The following is a 23483-nucleotide window of genomic DNA, read 5'->3' as shown; positions in this document are numbered from 1 at the left end:
AGACTTTTTTGTGATTACATGTTGCAATGTATTTAACGTGTGGCCCAAGACAACTCTCCTTCTAGTGTGGCCCAGAGACGCCAACAGGCTGGACACCCCTGCAAGTTTAAGCTGTCAGCCCCTTGTCCAACAAACCATTCAAAGAGCCACAGGACATAGCAGCCAGGTGGTGGCTGACCATCTGAAGGGAGGGCGTGACTCTCGAATGATCATTTCCCTAGCTGACAACTACAGGTTTGGATCTTTTCATTTAAAAGTCAACATTGGAGGACTGTCTGAATTTCAAATTAGGGTATTTGAATGTAATAGCAGTCAAAATTTTAACCAAAGCATGTGGTAAAAAAGTATCACATTTTAAAGTAATTACATAAATGCCATTATGACAAAATAGGGATATGTGTATTTTTAAAAAAATCCTCACCCAAGGACATGCTTATTGATTTTATAGAAAGAGGGAGGGCGGGGGGGAAATGTCGATGTGAGAGAGAAACAGAATCAGTTGCCTCCTGTACGCATCCCAACTAGGGATCGAACCCGCAGCCTTTCAGTGCACAGGAGGACGCTCCAAACGAGAGACACAGCCAGGGCAGCATACGTGTATTTTTATATGATATTGTGAAAATAAATCCCTTGGGAGTTATGTTAATAGAAATGAATCCTAATGTTATGCCTTACTTTTAAAACAATTTTAAGCCAAACAAACAATTTAAATGCTATCTAAATTGTTCATAACACCCTCTAAGGCAATTATGAAATTCCCCATTTGATAATCACAGAAACTGAAGCTCAGAGAGTCAGAGTTACTGTTGAAGGTCACACTGCTGAGGACAGACGACACCTGCGGAAGACGATGGACGGAGGACGAGGGGGAGAAAGGTGGGAAGAGGTCCTCCGCAGGCTCCACGATGACAGGAGCTCGGAGACTGGGTCTCCCCGCTGTGGCACCTGTGCCTAGCGCGGTGCCACCACCAGGGGGTGCTCAGTAAGTCGGGGCAGGCCTGCTGCTAGGACTGGCCTCCCGCGCCTCTGGGTCTGCAAATCCAGGGGAGGCCGATGGCCGGGTGCGGAATGAGCCAGAGGCCGAGCTGCGATGCGCGAGGAAACCGTCCGACAACCCAGGGCTCCGCGGCGCAGCGCGGAACCGGAAACGCGACTGTCTACAAAGCGTCTTCAACCCGAACTCCTGTTTTCCACTCTTTCAATTTCATTAATGTTTAATTTTCCTCCCTGCTGACCATGCCAACGTCTAAAACTAGGGCTTTGAAAATTAGTGGAAGAAGGTGCTTAGGCTTTGAGGATGATTCTGGACCAGGAAGTACAGGAGGGGCCCGGTAGCGCAGAGCTGGTGACAGGGTGCCCAAACTGTCACAAAGCACACGCAGGACTAAAATCTTAGTTTCCTGGAAAGGACGTAATCATGTTACATAATGAGCTTCTCTTTTCCTAACATCAAAATTGCCAGTGATTAAAAAATACATTCTAAAAAGCAGCTGATGAAGATCTCACAAAAAATGATTTTAGAAATAACAAAAATTTCTTGCACTAAGAATAACATCTTTCCAGGTAAAATGGAGCACAATCCTCAAGGCCACATAACTGTGCTTATGAATAACAAATGTAATAGTAACAGGGTAGACTGAAAATGTCACCCTAGAAAAAGTATCATTAAACCTTCAAAATAAAAAGGGGGCAAACTGAATCGTATCTTCAGAATTCAGAGGAAAAAAAAAAATTTCTACTCAGAACACATGACATGCGTGACTTTGCACATGTTCAGCTGGGAAGTCGCTGAATTTAACTGGATGACTGGAAGAGCTGGACTCAGACTTTCCCACAAAACACAGCTTGTGAAGCCGGTAGAAACAGAGGAAGGTTATCGGGTGTGTAACGTGCTACATACAATGTAGAGAGCATTCACGCTTCAGCACTCCAGGCAGTTCTCTGAGTTCCTGGAAACAAAGCGTAAGCTCACCGAAGTAGACACACGCACACGCTCTGATGTGCTGAAAGAGGACAGGCGGGGTCCCAGACACCCGCCCCCAAAGGCTGGCCGCCGGCTCCACTGGGCACGGCCTCAGAGCTGGGGCGGGTGTGGGCGTGGGGCGCCTGCTGGGCAGTCCTGCCCCCACAGCATTCCCTTCCTGTCCGCATGCCTGGGGACACACTGGGGCACGGCTCTTTAAGGCAGGACGTTGCAGGCTGTGGCCTACAGGCTAGAATCGGACCCTACCTGTATTTGCTCTGCCCACGAGTCAAACATTTTTAAATGACTCAAAAAAAAAAAAGTAATATTTTGTGATACATGAAAAATATCTGAAATTTAAATTTCAACGTCCCTAACTTTTTACTGGAACACAGCCACAGCCACTCCTCTGCCTGTGGCTGCTTTCGGGCTACAAGGGTGCCCAGCAGCTGTGACAGAGACCCTGCGGCCTGCAAGCCCAGAGTACCTACGCAGTGTCCCTCACAGGAAAAGGACGCAGGGCCTGCGTTAGTGAGCGCAGTGTTCCGGCACGGCCGACTGCCGCGGCCGCCTCCTTTGGGGGACTGGAGTGATGCAGGGCCCAGCTGAACGGCATGGTGACCCTCCGAACATCGGGAAATGCTCGGGCTTCCCCCAGATGGCACTGACGGGACTGCACCACCCCGCCACGGTGGGTGGGGGCTCTATGTGGAGACACACTCTCTGGTATCTAACAAGTGTGCATTACCGACCAGCAAAGGGCCACTCAGACAATAATCAGCTGGGAGGAAATGGGCTTTTCATGCTTCTTTAGAGAAAAAAAATTGGTTGAAAACTAGATATAAAACCATTATCTTCTATTAGACTACATATAGAATTAAACACAGAAAAGACAATTTTGAAGTTCAATAATTTCTTTGCAAATCTTTCTTCATTAAGAAAACAAACTGTTACTTTTAAATTTTTAAAATTCTCCACACGATCTATAAATTCCTTCCATCCTCCCTTAAAATGCCATGTTATGGTTGAGGAAGTGACCCGGATGGGCGCTCAGAGGGCTCCACTCAAGCAGCAAAGGCATGAAAAGCATTTCCGTTATTCAACAAGCTGATCAAGGAAATATCAAGAGAAAAATATAAAAACGGTGGCTTTCTTTGTGTTCACATGTCATCAGAATTTCAGTGCTGACTAGACCTCAGCGCAACAGAAGAGCAATAAAAAGATATAATTTCTATATTACTGTTATACACACATGTAACTTTTGTATGTAAATTATAGAGAAATATTCCCACCCTGCAGACACTTAGGGCATCCATATGGATAGCTATCTTACAACACGTTAATAAAAGAAGTTCAACAGTGGTTTAAACATTCAGCCTAGTTAACAAAGAAGCTCTGTAACTAATACTCCTCTGGAGGACAATTTAGTCAGCAGGGCACCAGCTCGATTCTTCTTTGGTAAGTACTATCAGATCTATGATGCCTGTGAAGAAGGGAGAGACCTCACTGCATCTCATTCCAACCAAGGCGCCTTCTAGCTACAGCGCTTCCATTTATCTTGCTGGGGCGCCAGCAGCTCCGGCAACTACAGGGAGGACTCTGCTCAGGGCTGGAGCCCCCCGCCCCACAGTGTTCCTCACATCCTGCCTCTCCACAGACAGGGGGGTGGGGAGGCAAAGGCTCCATGGGCTCCTGTACACTAAGTCCAGTGTTTTACCATGACAATTTGATTTGGCAAAATCTTGCCAATAAGTTGGGTTTTCAACATCTGACGTCGCTCAGAATACAGAATACTTTCCAGCACTCTAGAAGTAATATATAACACCAATTATTAATCATTCATTTACTTGTTAAATCCATGTCTTAAAAAAAAGGTCGTTTGCTTGAAAACTTAATCTCAATGAAAGTTTCTGCAAAGGCTGGTTTCTATAGCCATCATCCCTCTACCCTCTGCCCACGTAAAATTTTCATTCTAACCCGAGTGACAAGCAAAAGAGATCGCACTGGGCTTAGAATTAAATGTCCCTGGGGAGCAACAACAATCCTATCAGACTTGACAAGAGAAAACACTTAGGAATTGACACAGAGCACAGATATGCTCCTGATCCAATATGGTAGGTCAGGGCACAGAGAGAGCAGGGCCAGAGGGATGTACCAAGGAGGAACACAGGAAGAACTTTTAGAAACCTACATATGTACAAAATAGACATACACAATTCAGTATAACTGTTCTCTCACGTCAAGATACTGTATACGAGCCTCCCTAAAATTTTTACATTAATACATACATCGCCGGTTTTGATGGTATTCAATTTATCTATTAAGTTACCTTATTAAAGTATAACATCGGTCACCGCTAGGGATGTCTTACTGTCCTAAAGAACTGGAAATGAGTTAGAAAATTTTACTCCCTTGCTTAAATAAGTGGGTTTTTTAAAAAAGCAAATCAACTTCAAAATACTCTGAGCTATGGTTCTCGATACGATTAGTGGATGGCATGGTATCGGTCACTGATAGAGAACTGCAGAGCGTCCCGCACCTTCGGGCACCTCCTGCTCAGAGGTGCCCCGAGAGAGCGGAGGATAAGCACTGAGTTAGAAACGGAGAAGATATTTCAATCAATGAGATGCGTTCAGGTCTCTTGTTTAAGGATTTTAATAGGATGCAGTTAATGATTTCTCTTGTGACTTCCCAGGGGTTGGAAGCACAGGTTAAAATGCCAGTTCACTGGTCGTTGGGAAAGTCTCTCAGTCACCTTCAGAAGCAGAAATAGTACCTCTTCTCCTTAGACTGTTAAGTATGAAATTTGGGCATGGAGTTTTTCTTTCTCTCTCCAACGAGACCCTAACTTTCTTAGAGGGAGTGATTGGTGAATGTCACTGAATTTATAAGCTCTGTAGTAAAATGCAGCTGCAAACGCTATACAAGTAAGCCGGAACCTGCAAATATTTCTAAATATTTACCACAAGTGCTCTACTGAAAACGACTGACTGCACTCTTAAAACTTAGCAAGGAATACTCAGCCCTGTGTTTCCAATGACCACCTTGGAGGCCATCAGATACTTAGCTCTTCAGGAACACACTGTAAAATCACTTCATACCTCACAACCTTATTTGAGAACTATCATTTGGACATGAGATACAAATATACCTTGAAATTGAGAATTGAGCCAATATGTGACTGACATCTCTATGCCATAAGAAAAAAAGCCTCACAAAGACCGTTTAATTTCCATGATGTCTGTAGGCTTCTTTTCAGCACAAACCTAGGTATAATAAATAGTGTATTTCAAGACACCCCCAAAAGTCCCTGCTTTCATTTGTCTAGACGGCAAATGACTTAAAAGCTTAGACTTCCTGTCTAGATGAGTTTTAAAAAATGCAAAGGCAGAAACACAGAATCTATGAAGAAAATCTTTTGAAGCACTAATTTGTAGGCCTTAAAACACCCTCTTTTCAAAGATGCTTTATATATCTTACTTTCTATTGAAACATAACAAATATTTATCTTTTTATTACATGTGACAATATATGAAAGGTATAGCCTTAAGATGTATGAGAACAACTGAAAATAACGTTCGATGCTAGTTTTAAAATAGTTATAAGCCCCATAAATGACAATCTCATATCCAAAGCCAGGGATAACAAGAAAAATTAATGGGTCAAAAAGTCAACTTAGGAGAGGTAGCCAAGAACCCCTTTCTGGGGAAATGGCTTTCACCTGATTCACTTGCGTCCTTTCTCAAGCAAATATTCCCTTACGGGCAACTCATTTGAAGAGGACATTTGCAGAATAATCAGCTAAACTGATATTTTACAAAAGCAGGATTCAGAGTTAAGCACGCTATTTTAAGCAAACATTGTTATAACAGTTGTATTTCCTTTGATTTTTAAAAACCAGTGCCTAAAATAAAAACTAGTCTCAAAGGTCCTTGGGTTAAATCTCTTAATAGAAAAGTGCTGCCATTCTAAATTTAGAAGTGGTAAACAATCTAAGTATGAAATATGCATCAGGTAAGGGATTTTTTTCCTACTGCACAGGCCTCGGGGGGTCCTAAATTATTCTGTTTTTGAGCTCTGCCCAGGGAGAGTCTCTGCTCTTCCACTATTAACGCCTTGCCCTGTTCTGCTGGCCAGGAAGAAGCACAAATAGGCCCTTTGGCACAGCATGAGCAGTCATGAACTTAAAAATGATTTGGTAAGAAAATTTATGCATAGTTCCCTTTGGTTGTATGGAAATTGGGATTAACTTTCACCTGGAAATAACACGCCCTTCTGGGTCACACTCTCAGGACCACCCGCACAAACGCCGCCAACGATGAGTCCCGTCACGGTGGCTTCCAGCAGTGGCAGCGACTGCGGCCGCCGCTGCTTTAGCACCTTCCCAGTACCAGAGGCATCAGACACAGCTTCCCACGCGAGGAAGCTACTGCGTGGTGCCAACGCCAGTCCGTTGCTCCTAGTGCCTGAAATGTTTTTTTTAATCAATTCCATCGTCTCACATAGCCAAGACCCTTTCTGACCTAAGTCAAGGCCCAAGTCAGTACTGAACACACTAAAAAAGACTCGCATGTGAGTGCCTGCTGGCCCTATTATTGCAGGAGCTAAGGCATCTTAAAGAATACACTACTTAATACAAATTGCAGACTTCTGGTGAAATTACAGCTGCACTGGGACTAGGGAGGGCTGAGATATTTGTACTGAGTGCCACCCTTAGGCAAGCACCCCACCTAAGGTTTGCAGGCGGGGGCCCTCGAATGGGTGTGTGGCAGGGAGGAGGTGGGAAAAAAGGCAGGGGGCGGTTTTCACATGCTGATGACATTTTGTAAGCTGTCCTATAATATGTGATCTTGCACACTCAAATGTCCTTCTCTCATGGAGTCTTAATGACACCACGCAAACGGCTAAACAAACAAATAAAAAGCAGAGATCCTCTGACGATGGAGTGAATTAGAAGTGCTGTGGGATACGGAGCAGGACCTCTTCAGCCAGAGCACATCTGTGCAGGGGCTGCTGCCGGGCAGGCGCAGGCTGGGAGGGAAGACATGCCCTTTGGACAAGTGCAGGGCAGGAGACAGGAGGCAGGGAGAGCTCGGGCAGGGAGAGCTCGGGAGGGCGCATGCCACATGGGGAACAGCGAGGAGGGGACAGGAGGCTGGAAAAAGGCAGAGGGTGGGGATGCGGCTGTGAACCGTCCCAGGTGCCTCGGCCAAGGAACACGGGCTTGCGTTTTTAGGAAGCCCAAAAGGCAAGTTTCAGTATTACCAGAGAAGGGAAAGAAATGCGGTGGGGTGCCAAATAAGAACTGTTAAACATTTAAAAGAAAAATAAAACCAAACAAACCATGTTTTTAAGTGTTTATGAACAAAGAATGCTTTAAACACAACTAAAATTATAGTTATCAGTTAAGAATAAATTTGTAAAATATTTTTAAAATCTCTTTATTTTCAAAATTACATAAAATTTAACAAATACATGAACAACAATGACAAAAAAAAGTGGCTAAATTATCAACACTTCCTACCACTCATTTCAGTTAGGATATACTCATATCTTACCCTTAAAATAGTACAATAGTGTCTGAAAACTAATTTTGAGTAATATTTCCCTTTGACGGATTAAACTCTTAATTATTCTACTCTAAAACTGCTAGTGATGACTTCTGATACCTGCAGTTACAAAGGGGAAATCAGCTGACGACATGCTTGCCGAAGGCGGGTTCAAGTTCAGGAGTTGGTGCTTTGCAAATATCAGTGATGGGTTTGAAGCAACACGTAGGAATGACCCAGGTGTTTGAAAGCAAATTGACAAACTAACAAGATCTGTAAATATGTAAGATTTCGAGTCTGTCTACTGATACTAGTTTTTATTGCTGAAAGCATATCATAAATCCTTGTAACAGAAAAGCAATCAACACCACCGTTTGCATCCCTCATGGTACAAACACTACTGTTTACTTTAGAAGTGCAATGCTTAGCACGTAGCAATTCAGAAAATAAAACTTAATGAAAAGGCATGAACCCTCAGGAGACATTTATTTCTTCAGAACGTAGCAATGAAACACTTTAAAACAGTCAGACCTACAGGAACTGCAAATAAATTAGCAACCTCAAAAAAATCCAAAAACACAGAAAAACATACAACTCACAAACTGCACTGAATCTATGTGGAATAAAAGGAAGTTTTCTTTGTACAACAATAATTTAGTTACTTTGATATTTTCCCCAATCACATGAACCATATAAATATATATACTTGCTCCACATCCGTTGCTGCATTTTCCAAAACTTTTTATTTTTAAATGACTTTAGACTTATACAAACGTGGCAAGGACAGTACTGAGTGCTTCTCTGCACTCTTCATCTAGCTTCCCTACATGGTAACATGTACATAGCAACCATGGTCCACTCACCCAAACTATGAAATTGACATTGGTACACTACTGTTACTGAAACTACAGAGAATTCATATTTTACCAGTTTTCCAGTCATGTCTTTTTTCTAGGATCCAAATCAGGATAGCATATTACACTGATTCACCATGTCTCTTCTAACTGATTCATCTCCTCTAATCTGCAACAATTTCTCAAGTATTCCCTTGTTTTCTCACAACCTCGACACGTTTGAAGAGCACTTGTCAGGTACTTTGCAGAATATCCTCAATTTGTATTTGTTTTGTGTACTGTCATGGTTAGGCTGGGGGTTATACATTTTGGGAAAAAATGCCACAGCAGTTAAGTGTCCTTTCCACAGCAGCATATCAGGGCGTGCCAGCAATGCGATTTATCCATCAGGTAATGCTGCCTTCGGCCACTGGGTGAAGGTGGCGCCTACTGGGTCTCTCCAAGGGGTCACTGAAGCCGGCCCACTCCCAAGGAGGGGGATTAAGCCCCGCCTCCTGGAAGAGAGCTATCAATGAGTATGTGGAAATGAACACCATACACTAAAGCCACACAGTAATCAGTAAATATTTGGGGGGAAATATACAAAGCTAAGCACGCATCCTGTTTCTCCTGGAAGTACTGCCCATTGATTTTAGATTTATCAGTGTGGATCTTGCATGCAGCACTACTCTCTTGTTCACATGTTGATTTTTCTATTTACTTCATTCCTTATACTGATATATTATTTAGAATTCTTCTGTTTAGAAAAAGCTGCCCTGCCTCCATGCATTTTTACACGATCAAGACGATTATTTCTCTTACATACGTTTTTTTGGTACAACTCAAGTTCCTTTATTAGATGATTAAGTGATACTCTTATCAACACCAAATGACAGTGATACTTCCAACTGAGATTTCATGACTATAAAATATTGGAGAGAAAAAATATGCACTTCATGCTTTTCTGGATACAGCTAGAGGAAATATAATTTAATATAGACACTTTGAACAATAATCTGTAAGCATCATAGGAAGCTAAAGATGCAATCACCTTATGACCCAGGAAGTCCACTCCTAGGTTTATCTGCAGGCACAGGATGTAAGGAGGGATACACTAACACAGAAGCACTGTTTTGGTGTCATATTAGCAAAAAACAAAGACAATCTAATTTTCCAGCAATATTAAATATTTACAGGTGTATTCAGAAATTGGGATACTATATAACAGTGAAACTGACTGAGCTAGAACTAAAAATATTAATATGAATATCAGAAACAATGTTGATAGAAAACAAACAAAAAACCCAATGCAGCAATATGTAGTCAATGCAGGATAGAAGGCAAAAGAGAGCAGTGGACCATAAGCATGGCTGTGCAAATTCAAAGAGCCTAGAGCAGTCGCAGTAAGCGAAGATCAAAAGAGGCAATGGGAGCGGAGGCCCGCTGTGGGCTGCAGATTAGAAGGGGCTGGAAAAGACAGGAGAGCAGGTGGAACAGCTTCAAGGTCCCTACTAACCTTCCTACAGCGGACACGCCACATGGGACCCACTGCCTGAGCAACCAGTCTAACCTGAAGTGAACCTTGCCCTGGTCGTTCCGCGAAGCCCTCCCTCCTTCCACGGGCCGCCTTGATATATATGGGGTAAGGTCTTCCTTGACATCGCAGCACCAGGCTGAGCTCCAGCATTCCTTTCTCCACGACCCCAGGTCACATTATCTGCTGCGGAACGCCTCATGTTGAGTTTTAATGAACTGGCAGCATCTGCCACAGTGCAAACTCTGGGGGAAGACGGCTTACATGCAACCCCCCCGCTTTGCCACTTATTAACGGACCGTGGGAGACATTCTTAGCCTTTCCTTGTTTCTCTCTCCTTCCTCGTCTATAAAATGGGGAGATACTTGTACCTGCTGAAAAGCATTATTGTGAGGATAAAATGAGGAATGGTGAGCGGAGGGATCGATGCAGCAAGATCTCATCAAGTGTGAGCTACTATCACTACCGACCAGGAGGGAGCGGCTGTGGGGTGGGGAGCCCGAACGTCCATAAGCGGGGACACGGCGCAAGAAGGCAGCCGTATGTGGCGGGGAGAGGGGTGGGGAGATGGTGAAGAAGATGAAAGGAGCTTGGTCTTCCCGGTGTCACTAATCCGAGGGGTCCTGCAGGCCCTGTTGGAAGCGGGTTTAGAAACGGAACCCCAGACCGCAACCAAAGAGAAACGAAAATCTGCGAGAGAGGCGGGTTATTTCTCCATTTTTCTGGTGACCTGGCAGATCAATCATTCATAAGCTCTCTAATGAGTAAGACTAGGACTGCCTGCACTCTGTTTATGAACACAGATTTTCAACAATGGTTCTATTGATGACATTATAACAAATATTCTAGTACTGGAAAGTAGTTGACAGTGGAATGGTAAGAAAAACACCCAAAATGACTCACTATTTAAGAGTCACAAATAACAAAATGTTACCACTGAGAGACTATTGTGCTACGGCAGAAAGGGCTGGATCAAAGGGGGGCTTGAGGCTCGGTGCTGACGCCGACCCGCTGTGGACGAGACAATCTGATCCTGTGGTCAGTTGTGATATGGGGGTTGTTACACTCATTCTGTCAGTGGGTCAATGTAATGAATAAAGCAAATGATAAGGAAATTGGGAAGAACACCACTTTTAAAGTATGAGATAGTTCCTGGTGCTAGGTTATATATTAGACACAGACTTCAAAACACTCCTGTTCTAAGGAGTAAGTTAGAAGTAGAATAGGCTAACACTGAAATAAACACTAAGGCCATACCAATCCAAATCCAATTTCCTCCACTGAATGCAGCTCTTTATAACAAACTGCCAAAGGAGCTAACGACAAGGGTTATTTCATTTCTTCAGTATTTAAAGATTTGAAGACAGTTTAAAATTATCCTGTTAAAAATAGGAAGAAAGAGTATAATGGGTTCAATATACAAAAAGTTGAAATTTTTGTATTTTCAGAGAAATAATTTTTAATACTTCTGAATTCTTTAGGAAAAAAGGTAGAGAATCCAGGAATTTTTTTACATGATTCACCTGACTAGATTACAGATGAAAATGTTTTTTATTTTTTAAATGAACCTCAACCCATTCAATACTCCCCCCGCCCTGCAAGTCAAGCTTAACAAGGTGCATTTTTCTTACGTTCAGTTATGATTCACAGGCTACTTAGATAAGAGGTTTCCCAAATGAGTTGTTTTTATCTTTGTGCAGGAGCAGCTTGGTCGCTTAACACCTCAAGTGCTGCCACTCAAGTGCAATTTTACATAATAATTTTTCCTAAGAGCATGTAACCATTTTATAACATATTACTTCAAACGTTACTTCTCAAAAGGAAGTGGTCATAAACCTCTTCAGGGTTTCAGACAGAAACTTTCAATACTAACACTACTACCAATAAAAAGATGATGGTGATGAGAGTATCAGTAAGGGCCTGAACTAGGTCTGGAAGTCCAGCCTGCGTCACCCCTAAGCACGCTGCCTCTCAACAGGGCCATGCAGCTGTCACGGTCCCTCTCACAGGTAATGACCCTGGGGTCTGGAGCAGGTCCCCAGGCCCACGGGAAGAATAGTTTCCCCTGATGATCACTCTAGTCCCCATGAGAAGCCTCAAAGACAGCCTAAGCAAATTAAGATACGGGATCCCGGAAGGTGGACGGGTAAAACTCCCATCACATTTGCCTTCTGAAACCTTTGCACACAGGAGAGGCCTAAGTAACCTGACTTGCGAGTCCATCCCACAGCCTAATTCCTCTTTATCGTAGTAAATCATAACTTGAAATGAAACCGAACTTAAACTCTGGTCATCAGTCTGAGTGCCATGAAGCCTCCTTTGGAATCTCGGCGTCTTATTCCCCTCCTTGAATGAACCTGGTTTTAAAAAGCACTCATTAGGTGTCTTCTTTTTGACGTTGGTATTAGATCCTAACAGGGTTCTTTTTGCTCTGGGGTGTGCAGTGGGGAGCGGTTACAAAGAACCTGGGCTCTGGAACCCACAGCTGATTCCCACCTACTTCCTGTCTCCCTGACTCCAAGGACTTGGGTAAAGGAGCCCATATGTTCCCACTTCTCACCTGTGTGTATTATGGGACAATAAAAGAAAGGGCCTCACAGTGTTGTTGGGAGAACTAAATGAGTTGCTGTACATAAAGCACTAAGCAAGACGCCTGGCACCAGAGAAGCGCTCATCAAATATTTACTGTAATGTAGGCTTATAGTAACAACATAGCAGATAAAGGCACAAATTCTGGAGTAAGAGAAGTTGGAAATCAAGTCGTGGCTCCATCATTTCTTTCCCCAATCTTGGGCAACTTACTTAACCTCACTAAGCCTTGAATTCACTATCCAAAAATGGGGAAAATATTACTTATACCATGGTGAGGATCACTCATATTTATGAATAAAATGTAGTAAGCATACAAAAGTGTTCAGGAAGTAGTTGCTATATTTATATAAACATACATACATACATAAACATACCAGTACACACATATCAGACATCTACTTCAATTTTTAACAGTTTATAATGTAAAATACATTTTGAGTACATGATAAAGAAGTTGCAGATAACATCCAGAAAATATCTGACTTACAAACATAGATGAGTAAAGAGCAGTGGCCTGAACGCACCCTTCCCTTCTTTAACAAATACCTTCCAGAGGGCTGTGTACTGGGCACATAGCGCACTGCTGACAGTCAACATCACCGAGTTAACAGCCTGTGGCACCTCTGTAAAACGCAGGGTTGCCGGCCGTAAACACTGCAGGCTCAAGGGGGTGCTCACTGGGAAAGTGAAGCCTTGGTTCCAATCTCTCCATTACCTCCTACTGGCGTGAACAAGGCAAGTGAATTAATATCCCAAAGCCTCAGTTTCTTCACCTATAAAATGGGTCTTTGTCACAAAGAGGCTGAGAGCAAAATGAGTTTATTAAGTATTAGCCATCATGATTTTGAGATTTATTGCCATCATGTATGCAGGTAAATTTAAAACAGGAATACTAGATATTGAAATGGTAAAACGGTAGAAGCCACCTAAATGCCAATTTAGTAGTGAGCCGTTTAAAAATATATAATTATGAAAAAGAATGTAATTCTTACTGAAAAGATTGAGTGAAAATCAGGTACAGCAAATATGATCAAATTTATATAAAATAGTACAAATATTATATAAACATATATACATATGTGTACATATAAAATATATGTATATTTTTTAATGCGTAAGAGGTTCAACTGATGCTCAATAGAATTGTAACTGTGGTTATTTTATGTGATTGGATCTGGGAGGATTTTTTTTTTTCATTGTATTTGAGCAGTTATTTTAATAAACACTAAATTTTTTTTTTTGGTAAAAGAAATAAAACAAAGGGGGCCCCTGGAGATTTTAATAGTTAATAGTTTTTGACACATGCATAGCCATAGCAAACTTAATAGAGTGTTAATTTATTCTCACTCTAAAGGAAACAACAAATAAAGTTTAAAATAAGCCCATTCAAAAGACGGGAAATAGCTGAATAATAATAGCATGAAATCATATTAGTATCTTCCCAATAGATGCTAAAATAATGCAAAAGTATATGGTAATGAAATTACAAGACAACGTGGACAAATAACAAATTATGCTCATATGTATAGTTTTAACATTTTATCAGGCTCAGATTTTTAATACAATTTTCCTCATGGTCTCTATTAGCAATTCTGTATATACTTGAATAAGATGCCACAGAAAACTTTTAAAAATCAGATTTGATATAAGTAGAATAAAGCAAAAAAAAAAATATTGATTTTAATAATATGGCCTTTCGCTACAGCAGGCCCCGCCCAATACCCCAGCCCTCTCAGGCCGAGGAACCCTGATCAAATACAGGCACAGGCACAGGCACTTTTAGCTCAGCGGATCCCGCAGAGCTTACTTCCCACAGAAGCTGGCTTCTTGAACCCAAAGATTCTCAGAAGAGACAGAAGTCACATGCCTGTCCACACTTCACACAGAAGCTGGCACAAACCGCTGTTCTCTCCCTGTCGCCACCTGGAAGCCCAAGGCCCCAGGGCGAGGCAACCCTGAGCACCGTGGCCGCAGGTTCCCGCACGCACCAGCGCGCCGAACACGTGCACACAAGTGCTGCTGTCCTGCGTTTCCTTTCAGTAGGTCCATGCTCAACGTTATCGATTTTCTTTTACCTCCAAGAAAATACAATTTTAAACATAATTCTCTTTATGAATTGATGCTTCTAAGTTTCCTGTTTAATTTGGATATTGTAGAAGAGGGCAAACCAGCTAGAGTAAACAGGGACTTCAAGTGCAGAAATGGAGATGAAAGAATAACTCGAGTATTACAAAATCACAGCCTCCGGTAACTCCATCCTGCTGAGCGCCCTCGAACTCCGAGAAGGGTAGCCCGTGGGATCATTCAGGAGTGCCATAATGGGCCGTCAGGTTGTACAGTGTGATACGACTGTCCACGCTCTGTGCTCTATAGAATACACCTGTCTTTCCTTGCCGTTCTGTATTCTGTCCTCTTCTAAATTCCCCAACGCTGCTTAGCAGCAGATAAGACACTGTATTAAGGAAAAATGAATTCTGGCTCTAGGAATAAAAGCAATATATTTTTTAAAAGCATGTATATAAAGATTGGTGAAAGCTACTTATGAATTAAATAAAAGAGGAGTGAAGGCAAATGTAAAACTACAAGAAGCAAAGCAATCTGTTATGGGCTGAACGAGTGCCAGTGTGCGGGCCTCGGGGCTCGGCAGGACTTCTCTGTACAGTGCCAAACTCCAACGATATTGTTATGGTTAGAAAGGGATTTCTCTCAAGAGCTCACAAAGGCAGAAGGTCATAAATAAACCCAGCAGGACTGCCTTGTCAGTTCTCATTATTAGCGCTGCAGGCACTTGCTTTTCTATGGGCTCCTTACAGGTTCATTTAAGTGTAAGAGTTCCTCTTTGAACATTCACATACTCATAAATAAAATGGTTCTTAATCTGGCAAAGAAAAATACCTGAGAAATAAGAAACAAGTAAGCATAAATATACGTGCACGTATATTTATATACTTGCTTAGGACAGTGCAGGGCAGACAGCAGAGCTGAGCCTGGCACCTCCGAGAGCTGGACGCCCTACCTCCGGGCCTTGGCGCCCTGGCGGCGGACCACGGAGGGCTCGCACTGTTGCCGCCATCACCGTCTGCAGAAGCCTATCTGGGCAGGAAATGAAGCTAAGCTCCTAAACTGATGCTGACGTGTGTCATAAACTGAGGGAAGCACAGCTGTGTGATCATTACTGCAATAATGAAGTGACATTTAGTGTTAACTTATTTTACTGAAGATTTTTAACTAGAAAGAAAAGAGGATGTATGTACAAGTCTATTAATGATAGGAAGAGATGTAGATTTTTAGCAATTAAAAAATAGGAATGTATTATTGGGTCTTTAAAGGTGGACATTACCTTTTGCATCTCTGAGCTCTTATCAGTGCCTCTTAATAGAAAAGAAGATTGTTTTATAAGATGTAAAAAATAACATGCAAATCTCAATTTTCTTAATTTTATGTCCTTCTATTCTACGGAGAGCAGAGAATAGGAAACGTCCACTTACTCCAATACAGATATTAAAAGGAGAAAAGATCTGATAAACTTGATTTCATTTACTACTAACTCAGAACAAAAATGTACTTCAGCAACACTTAAAACATATTTCAGGGTGTCATCTATTTTTTTAAAAAAGGGAAAAAACCCCCGAAAAGAATATTTAGAAGTAATGTAGCTCAGTATTCTTAAAAACAAATGAGAAACACATCAGAAAACAAAAGTCTTTTCTCTTATGTATAGCAAAACAGCGTATCTTAAAAGCATCTGTGTATGCCAATATAAAAAAGGCACCAATGGACCTACATGCTATCCTCTATCAAGAAAATGAATATTTTGTTTCCTAGATAATTTCAGCGCTATACTTTATGCATCTTTAATTAACTGTAAATTTATAAAATAGATAGTAAGTGTCCCACATCATCCCCTTTAAGAGGACAACGCTGTTCTGACAGGCGAGGATTGCGGGGACCCCGCTTGTGCAGTTACTTTGTCAGTATAAAAGCTGGGCTAGTAGGTGCTGGTGTGTTACAAAGACAGGTCTATTTGCAGAATTCCTCTCACTGGCTCACAGCCTCTCATTACCTGCCTACTCCTCATGATTATTAGTGTCAAGCTGATGTTCTTCACAGAGAAAATTCTGTTTGCTTTAGACACAGGCAATAGGTCTATGTTCTCAGCATTCAAACGGGATCGCCCTAGGACAGCGTAACATTACTGGTGTAAGGGACTTGAACAAATGCTGAGAAGAGGGGAATTTAAATGTCCAAGAGTGGTTAAAGGTACGTTTTTCTAGAGAACATTTCTGAAACAGCTAACTAACTGCATTAACTGTAGTCTATACAAGAAAATAATGGTGTCAAATTTGCAACAGGCTGTAAACATTATGTTAACATTTCTTGATGAGTAGCTCTATAATTGGGTAGCCCATGGTTGATAATGCTAGGCCATAAAAAGTCCTCAGGAACTTATTACTGAATATTCTCTCAATAGTAATAAATAATAAAAGCAAGGTCCCCAAATTTGATACACTTAAGGCATAAACAGCATATAAAAAAAATAAAATGAGCTATTTTTAGGCTTAACTGCTAACCCATGCTAGTATTAACCAAACTATATCTCACCAATTTTTAGAGTTCTTCAGCAGATGTTAATGGGGTTCACACACAGAATTTCAGGTAGAAACATGCTAGAAGGTATTAGTATATGGGGAGAGTGGTAAAATAAGTTATGGGGATGTAATGTATAGTATTGTGACTATAGCTAATAATATATTGTGTATTTGAGTAGGTAGATGTACTCTAAAAGAGTTTATCACAAGAAAAAATTATGTAATAATGTATGGTGATGGATGTTAACTAGATACTGTGCTGATCATTTCACAATATATGCAAATATCAAATCGTTAGGTTGTACACTTGAAACATGTTATAAATCAGTTATAGCTAAATAAAAATATAGAAAAACAAAAAAGTGGGGAGAGAGAAGTCTGACTGCCTTGGAAGAGAAACACAGTGAATTGTTAAGAACAGCACAGAATTTTCAGAGCTAAAACAAAGCCACAGTAGGCACTTACTCCTACCCTCTGTTTTTAGAATGTAAAACTGAGGTCCAGAGACTCTAAATTATGTCAAAAACGTGTACTCATCAGTAAATGAGTGGGCCAAAAACTGTGGTACATTTACAGAATGGAATACTACGTAACAGGAAGAAAGAAGGAGCCCCTACCCTCGCAACAGCACAGCTGGAGCTGGAGAGTGCTACGCTAAGTGACATAAGCCAGCTGGTGAAAGACAAACACCATGTGATCTCACCTGTAAGTAGCACCTAATGAACAAAATAAACTAATGAGCAAAATAGAACCGAAGGCATGGAAATAAGGAACAGACTGACAGTGACCAGAGGGGACGAAGGAGGCGGACAGTGGTGGGAAGAAGGGGAAGAAACAAGACAAAGAACAGGTGTGAATGACCCACGGACAAGGACAACAGGGGGAGGACTGACTGTGGGAGCGGGCGGGGGGCTGGCAGAGGAGGGCAAAGGGGGGAAACTGGGGCAACTGCAATATAATAACAATACAAAATTAAAAAATATAAAAATTATTTGACATTCAAAAAAATGTGCATAGGTTCTACGGACAGAGATTACATAAGAATGCACTTTTCTAAGTACATTCATTAACATTTGCACTGGTATAGGTAGCCTTATCCAAGAGTTCGAAAGGCAGAATGAGTGTGGGTTGCGAGTGTGTGGTGCACGCGCACGCACGCCAACACAAGCGCCTGCGCTGGCAGTGCGAGCACACACTTATCTGCTCGAGTGCATTCGCTAACAGTCGTTGCCCCACACCACATATCTAGGGGCACCACCATCTCAAAATACCCTGTTTCGGTTAGTAAGTAAGAATGTGACTTTGTAAGTGATAAAGGGAAGAACCACCATGCAGCAGAGATGTCAGCATGGGCAGCCGCGGGACGCCATTTGGTAGGTCCTCTGGTGACTTAAAATGGATCTATTATTTTCTCATTTCTACCCTTTGGTGTGTCTCACACAATGCTGCTTCTAGTTCCCCAATTTCTTGGACATGCTAATGTGTTCACTCCATCTCCTTGTGGGTAAGTCACAGCAGTGCCACATGCAGGCCCCTAAACTGAGAGACCACAGACTGACACCAGAGGCCACTTAACTGCCACAGGCAGAGACAGAGTATCCACAGCCTCTTCCCCTGCCACCTGATCTGGGCTGGGAGTCACGGTTACGTTTAGGGGAACCCAGACAGGTCAATGCGGTTGGTTCATCACCGACACTGACAGAGCATCTGATTTTCTTCCTTCTGTCTGCTGACCACCCACAGGATCCACAGGAGAGAGACAGAAGAGGAGCGCATTGTGGAGACCAACTGTTTTGTGAAATCCTCCTCCATGCAGTACGCCATCTGTGACTGAGCACAGTTCTCAGCCCACAGTGGATGTGATCCCCAGTGCAGTCTGATACAAGGAATAGTCTATAGAGTTCAGAGTTACAAAGTATCTGTAATTCTTTCAGTCTTCAACATATGGGGTATAGCACATATACTGAATTTAAACTGCTGCGAACAGTGGAATTAACTCTGTAAAACACAAGTACATACAGTAGGACACAAAGACAGGCCGAATAAGGGGAACAAGTGAAGACAGGAAGAAAACGGGAGAAGCTAGCAGAATACAGGAAAATATAAGCATGGCACGATATACATAAGTGTTTAAAGTGTTTCCGGATGAATGAACGACAAGCTCAGTGACTACGTGTGGGAACTAAAGCAAGAAAAGCAGACAAGCTTTGGACAGACCCGGCACATAATGAAGGTTATTTAAGATTTTGACTATCACGGCCAAGCTGAACAGCACGGAGAACTCCCCACATATGTTCAGGCAGGGGCACCTCTGTGAGAAGGAGGCCTGGTGGGCAGGCGCCGCGCCGCAGAGCCGTGGTGCTCCTGTCCGGGAAGCTGCACCCCTTCCTCAGAAAGGGCACAGGCCGACAACGCAGACAGCCACCACTCACCTGGAGGCGAGGGGACAGAGCTGGCGGTCAGGAGCCTGCGCGACGTGGTCTAACCTCGGTTCACTTATTTCTGCTCCTTACTAGCCCTTCAGCCTCTCCACATTTCTTAGACTCCCTGATGCCTTGGTTTCGTCACTGATAAACAGGTGTAAGTGTTGTTAAAGTTATCTTTGCAATGACATAAAAGAAAGTACTTGGAGCACTGCCTGGCAAATAGTGAGATCACAAAAAAAATGACAGCTATTATTCTTGTATCTTTTTGTCCAAACCATTTTGTTATTTCATCCTGACATCTGTCTCATTAGGCACAGGTGACAGCTAACCACATTCTATACATCAGGAACTAGGTTTCGGAGGGTGAGGCAGCTGGGCCATGACCCAGCCCTGCTCTCAGACCTCACAGTCCATAGCTGGGCCCACTGCTCTCAGGCCACGTTTCTAGCCCTCTCGTTACTATCCTTACTCCCACGCCAAACAGGAAAAGACAAAAAAAAAACAAAAACAAAAAAAACCCAGAGTAAAAGGAAAAAAGAAGAAAAGGTACTCTATCAGTGCTTCTAGAAGGTTCATTATTTTTCAAGAATGAAAATCATTTACAATTTAAGTCCATCTTCTTCCTCTCCCAGCAAAAAATTCTTAGTTTGTTGATGGAAAATGACAATCGTCTGTACTGCAATTAGTTTCCAGATTCTCTGGAACAGAAAGTAGCAAAATACCATCACCTGTTCTAACAGGAAGACTAATGTGACTCATTCTTTGGAATAAAAGACAACCCTGAATCAAGATATAAGCTATCTATTAAAAAGTAATAATAATATCCTGCAAGCAGATTGTGTTCTGGCCTAACAATGTCATTAAAAAAATTCCTTAATTTTCATATTCAAGTATTTAATGAAAGATATTTTTAAGACTAATATGCATTACTTAATGGCCGTAAGACAATTTAAAATTCTAAGATTACACACAGTCCTCAGAAAATAGTAAAATAAGCAAAGCAATAATTATATAAGGAAGAAGAGTAGAAACAAAATTGAATAGAGTTGAACTATAACTTTCCTTCTTTTCTGTAATTACTAAGGGGTAAGTCTTGAGTAATTCATTTCCAATGCTAAGGAAAGAACACTTTTCTGTGACATACATCAATTCTGAAATTTCAATAGCAATATGAAAGAGTAAAAACTGATGTTGACATAAACTCCTTGAATAAGGTTCGTGCTGTCTCCATACAAAACTTATAAACGTTTTCAAGCGGAGAGGTTAAGATCATTTTCTGTAGCAAGATTAAATACGGCTAACCAGGAGTGCCCACCGACGGAAATACTGCTGCCTTCACTAGGGACAGTGGCGGCCCTTGGTGGGGCTCGGGGTGGAGGGGATAATGAGGGCAAAGGGGACAAAGAGCAACGCAGGGCCCTGCGGGCGTTGGAACTGGATGCTGACTATGCTGACACAAGTGTGTTCGTGGGAGGAGGTGTATTAAGCCACACACTCACATGTGCATTTTGCTACTATTTATGTTATGTTATACATCCACAACATTTATATTGAAAAACATCGACCTCTGTACAATGACCCCATGGTCATCTGTCACGACTCAGGAGAAAAAAGGTAAGAACACGAACCAGCCGTGTCCAGAATCTTTACAGCCCTACTTCACCGCGATGGGTCGGCGCCAACATGTGCGAAGTTCTTCTTCAATATTCTCCCTGAACATATGACCTGCTTCCAGAAAAGCAGGAGTCCAATTTAAAAGGGGACGCCCGTGGATAGGTAATGGCTTGACCCCGGACCTTACTACCGCACTCGTCCCAATTCCCCAGGGACTCCCCTGCAGGGTTCATTTCCCAGTTCTGGGGCACAGACCAACATGCCCATCAAGTCAAGCGTCGACGAAAGTGATGCTTGGTGTATTAGAAAATAACTGTACCACAAGGCATGTTGCATCAATTAGAGACGGTTTTCAAGTAGAAAGTAAAAGGAAGGATAAACAACAGTATTGCCATCATTTACATTAACAAATTGACAGGCATCAACATATGGAAGAATGTATCACGATTAAAGTTCAGAGCCAATAATATCCAAAGCCAAACTAGTTCTAGCTTAAAAAAAGAGATAATTTTACTGTATTATCTTTATTATATTGTATTTGTATTTCAGAGTGTTTTCCATTTGTCTCATAGATGTTCCTTGAAGTTTTCATCAATTTGAACTTCCTTTAATTTATATTCCTCATGACTTTTATCAGCATGGTTACAATGGATTGGATAGGGACTTAGAGAGGTAACTTTCCCCAAATATGATAAAATGGTGCTTTAGTAATCTTTTTTGCCTATACTCTACTTTATTCCTTTCACATACTTAACAAGAACTACTTGCAAATACCAAGTTCTTTGTTAGCTTACACAAATGACTTCAGTGGACTATAGGTAAAAGTCCACTGAATTAAGTTCTTGATAAAAGAACAAAAAACATGTAATTCCCTCTAGTATTTGTATGGAAAAGAGAGAAGATGCTAAAAGAAAAAAAAAAGGGGGGAAGGAGAGTTGAAATGAAAGAGGAGGGAAAGGAAAGGGGAGAAGAAAGAAGGGCACTTGAACTCAGGAGGCAGGAACTAACGTGAGGGATTAGGCTGCGCTAGGGTCCCCTGCGTCTCTGCAGTGCATTCACTGCCCCAGGGGGCGAGGGGGCGAGGGGGCGAGGGGGCGAGGGGGTGAGGGGGTGAGGGGGTGAGGGCGTGCAGCCCTGGGGCAGGACACCCTTCAGGATAATAGCAGTTAGGGAAGCAGGGGGAAGTCGCTTCTGTGAATGAAGCCAAACACGGCACATTTTCCAAGAACTTTGAATTGGGTTACAAGTACTCATGAATGAGAAGGTTTGGAAGAGAAAAAATCAAAGCAAAAACTCTTCACAGTGAGCAACGATATACTCTAAACACAGAAGAAACCCTAAGAAGACTGTTTCTACATCGTTAGAAAAACTTGTGTTAGGTCGAACACAACTAAAACTTTCAAGAGAAATGGACTTTAGATTCTCAATGCTTATAAATACAGGGTGGGGCAAAAGGAGATTTACAGTTGTAAGTATGCAAAACAGTTTATTTTTGTATTATTTACTATTATTTTCCATACAAACTGTAAACCTCCTTTAGCCCCACCCTGACCATGACAAGCAACTGTTACTGCTCAGTAGACATATATAAAGTTACTGTAAACAGCAAGGCCAACCCTGAGGCCAGCCATGTCTTCCTATAACCGGATCAGCTGTGCTGGTCTGTCTTGAGCAAAACTTTATGATTCACGCGAGGGCTGATCAGCATTAGAGGCAAAGAAAATAGACAAGAATCACAGAGGCCCTGCAGACAAAGCTGACAACGGGAATCCAGGCCACCGAAGAGCAGAGGCAGTCATACAACCAGTAAGACATGCCCCTTGGGGCAGCGGAGGCACCTGGCTATCCTAGTCCAATCCTGCAATACATACAAGCTACCTGACCACCCTATGGTTGGGTGCCCTTCCTGCCTAGGTCTGCTGCCAGTAGGACACCTGTCTTGCCAACCAGGGTGACTGGCAAGTCTTCTTGGAGGAGACAGTCCATCCATCTCTTGGCATTTTCCTGGTAAAATTGCTTTCTGAGCCTTGCAGAATAGCATTCTGCAAGGACTTAACATTTGCTATGGTAATGTCACCTTATGATGAATCAGGAAGAACTAAAACTAACACCCTGGCCATTTGGCAGTTCTATAAGGACCAGGCGGTTAGGTCTATCCACTGGTATTAATTCCATACAGAAATAACTATAGGAAGTTTGACTTATTAGAAGTACATTTAATAAGAATTTTATATTTTATTTCATTAACTCACACACATCTGATAAGTTAATATATTGCTCTCCCAAAGATACAATTCTCACAGTAACAGAGCATTAGACTCACTTTGTATAGGAAGCTCACTAAGGGCACAGCATCTAAAAAAATCTCCAACAGAGAACAAAG

General features: G+C 42.1%; 1 protein-coding gene across 4 annotated transcripts in view; it reads right to left on the bottom strand.

Annotated features, from left to right (window-relative positions):
- The window catches only part of ARID1B (AT-rich interaction domain 1B), a 399594-nt gene that overhangs the window by 118851 nt on the left and 257260 nt on the right, over positions 1-23483 (bottom strand). The window lies entirely within an intron of this gene.

Source organism: Pteronotus mesoamericanus, unplaced genomic scaffold (genome assembly GCF_021234165.1).
Source record: "Pteronotus mesoamericanus isolate MK-2021 breed Mesoamerican mustached bat unplaced genomic scaffold, CSHL_Meso_final contig_20, whole genome shotgun sequence".
NCBI lineage: Eukaryota > Metazoa > Chordata > Mammalia > Chiroptera > Mormoopidae > Pteronotus > Pteronotus mesoamericanus.
The sequence above is the reverse complement of the archived record's forward strand: the minus strand, read 5'-3'. Positions and strand labels throughout refer to the sequence as shown.